The sequence below is a fragment of the Petaurus breviceps genome, unplaced genomic scaffold (genome assembly GCF_028583685.1).
Source record: "Petaurus breviceps papuanus isolate PSGF00001 unplaced genomic scaffold, PetGlider_PUasm1.0 90925, whole genome shotgun sequence".
Taxonomy (NCBI): domain Eukaryota; kingdom Metazoa; phylum Chordata; class Mammalia; order Diprotodontia; family Petauridae; genus Petaurus; species Petaurus breviceps.
In genome coordinates this window covers 21,031,083-21,034,306 of record NW_027187380.1, presented here as the reverse complement: position 1 = coordinate 21,034,306, position 3,224 = coordinate 21,031,083, and the positions used below count along the sequence as shown (strand labels likewise).

The window sequence follows — 3,224 nt, the reverse complement described above, 5'->3', positions numbered from 1 at the left end:
GTATTCAGACACCATCATTTCTTTCTCTGGGGATGGATAGCATTTTTCATCCTAAGACCTTCAGAGTTCTCATGGATCATTGTACTGCTGAGAATACTTAAGTCATTCACATCTGATCATTTTACATTATTGTTGTTACTTTATTACTGTTATATTTCACTTTACATCAACTAATGTGAGTTTTCCAAAGTTTTTCTGAGAACATTCTGCTCGTTATTTCTTATGGTGCAACAGTATTCTATTACATTTACCTACCAAAACTTATTCAGTAATTTTGCAATTGAAACACATCCCCTCAATTTCCAATTCTTTAACTCCAAAAAAGAGCTGCTGTAAATATTTTTGTACATATATGTCCTTTGACTTTGTGTTTTTTTTTCTATCTCTTTTGAGATACAGACCACTTCAGATAGGTTGCTATGTCAAAGTGTATGCATGGTTTTAAAGCCCTTTGGGCATAGTTCCAAATTGTTATATAGAATGGTTTACTCAATTCACAATTCTTACAATAGTACATTAATGTCTCGTTTTCCCCACATCCCCCTTAAATTTGTCGTTTACCTTTTTTATCCTATTATCTAATCTAATAGGTATGAGGTAGTACTTCAGAATTGTTTTAACTTGCATTTTCCAATCAATAGTGAATTAGAATATTTTTATATGACTACAGATAGCTTTAATTACTTCATTTGAAAACTGATAATATCTTTTTATCATTTATTAATTGGCGAATGGCTCTTATTTTTATAAATTTGACAAAGTTCTCTACATGTTAGAGAAATGAGGCCTTTATTAGAGAAGCTTGCTTCAATTGTTTTTCAGTTGCTGTTACTATTTCCCTCCATCCTATTTCACCTACTCCCATTTATTTTATTCTATCCCTTCTTTCACCCTGTCCATCCTCAAAAGTGTTTTGCTTCTGATTATGTCTTACCCTATTCTGCCTTCCGTTCCATCTCTCCCCCCCCCCCCTTATCCCCCTGCCCTTCTCTTTCGCTGTAGGGTAACATAGATTTCTATACTCCATTAACTGTGCATCTTATTTCACAGTTACAAGTAAAAACAATTTTTAACATTGTTTTTATAACTATCAGTTCCAAATTCTCATCCTTTCTCCCTCCCTACCCATTCTCATGGAGAAGGCAAGGAAATCAATATATGTTATACATGTGTAGTCATGTAAAAACTTCTGTAATAGTCATGTTGTTTTTTATTTCACATGGTCCTCCTCAAAAGTGTTTACTTCTGATTACCCTATCCCCCCATCTGCTCTCTATTCTCTTGCCCCTCCTTCTCTTATGTCCTTCCCCCTTACTTTCCTGCAGAGTGAGATAGATTTCCACACACATTTAAGTGTATGTTAAACCCTCTTTAAACCAATTACAATGAAAGTAAGGTTCACTATTCTCTCTCACCTCCCCTTCTTCACCTCTGCTGTGAAAAGCTTTTTCTTGCCTCTTTTATGTGAAATAATTTACTCCTTTCCACCACTCCCTTTCTCTTTCTCTCATTTCTCTCTAAGCCTTAATTTTATTTTTTTTAGATATCATCCCTTCATATTCAACTAACCCTGTTCCCTCTCTCTACATAAATCCCCTCCAACTACCCTAATTATGAGAAAGGTCTCCTGAGTCACAAACATCATATTTCCATGTAAGTATGTAAATATTTCAACTTTAATAAGTCCTTTATGATTTTTCTTTTCTATTTACCTTTCCATGCTTTTCTTGAGTCTTGTATTTGAAAGTCAAATTTTCTATTCATTTTTGTTTTTTTCCTCAGGAATGCAATAAATTTGTCTACATCACTGAATATTAATTTTTCCACCCATGGACTACACTCAGCTTTCCTGGGTAGGTGATATTTAGTTTTAATTCTACTACATTTGACCTCCAGAATATGATATTGCAAGCCCTCTGGTTCCTTAAAAAGCTGACAAATCTTGTGTTATCCTGCTTGTGGTTCCACAATACTTGAATTGTTTCTTTATGGTTGCTTGTGATATTTTCTCCTTGACCTGGAAACTCTAAAATTTGACTACAATATTCCTGGCAGTTTTCATTTTGGGATCTCTTTCAGGAAGTGATCAGTGTATTCTTTCAATTTCTGTTTTACCCTGTAGTTCTAGAATATCAGGGAAGTTTTCCTTGACAATTTCTTGAAAGATGATGTCTAGGCTCTTTTTTTGATTATGGCCTTCAGGCAATCCAATAATTTTTAAATTGTGTCTCCTAGATTCATTTTCCATGTCAGTTATTATTTTCCAATGAGGTATTTAACTTTGTCTTCTTTTTTTTAATCTTTTGGTTATGTTTTATAATTTCTTGAATTCTCATAGAGTCATTAGCTTCCATTTACTCCATTCTAATTTTGGTGAAATTATTTTCTTCAGTGAGCATTTCAATCTCCTTTTCGATTTTTCCAATTCTATTTTTTAAGGCATTCTTCTCCTCATTGAATTTTTGGACTTCTCTTGTCATTTGTTCTAGGTTTTTAAAAATTTTCTTTAGTATTTTTAGGTCTCCTTTACCAAGCTGTTAACTCATTTTTCATTATTTTCTCGCATCACTCTCATTTCTCTTCCCAGTTTTTCCTCTATTATTTTACTTTATTATATTTTACTTGATTTTCAAAATCATTTTTGAACTCTTTCATGGCCTGAGACAAATTCATATTTTCTTTTAAGCTTCAGATGTAAGAACTTTGACTTTGCTGTCCTCTTCTGGTTGTATGTTTTTTTTTTCTTTTAAAGCAATTGGGGTTAAGTAACTTGCTCAAGGTTACACGGCCGGTTATTTCTGGGTGTGGTGCTAAGTATCTGAGCCCGGGATTCAATCCCCAGGTCATCCTGACACTGGGGCCGGTGCTCTTACTTGCTGAGCCACCTGGCCACCCCTAAAAATATGGAATGCTTCACTAATTTGCATGTCATCCTTGCACAGGGGCCATGCTAATCTTCTCTGTATCATTCCAATTTTAGTATATATGCTGCTGAAGCGAGCACTGGTTGTATATTTTGATCTTTCTTGTGGACAAAGTAAGATTCTATAGTCTGAGGGCTTTTTTTTTCTGTTGTTTGCTCATTTTCAGAGCCTATTTCTTGACTTGAAAACTCTTTCTTAAGTGAGGGCTCTGCTTCCCCTGTGGAGGGTGTATTGTTTCAAGCTTTAGGGGTTTGTGCAGCTGTTTTCAGAGATACTTCTAAGGACCTGTAAATTTTTCAT

General features: G+C 34.5%; 1 non-coding gene across 1 annotated transcript; it reads right to left on the bottom strand.

Annotated features, from left to right (window-relative positions):
• Positions 1–2,897: 2,897 nt before the first annotated feature.
• Positions 2,898–3,004, bottom strand: LOC138152813 (U6 spliceosomal RNA). The gene has a single exon (XR_011166202.1). It is a non-coding gene; the product is annotated as a U6 spliceosomal RNA (small nuclear RNA).
• Positions 3,005–3,224: the final 220 nt, after the last annotated feature.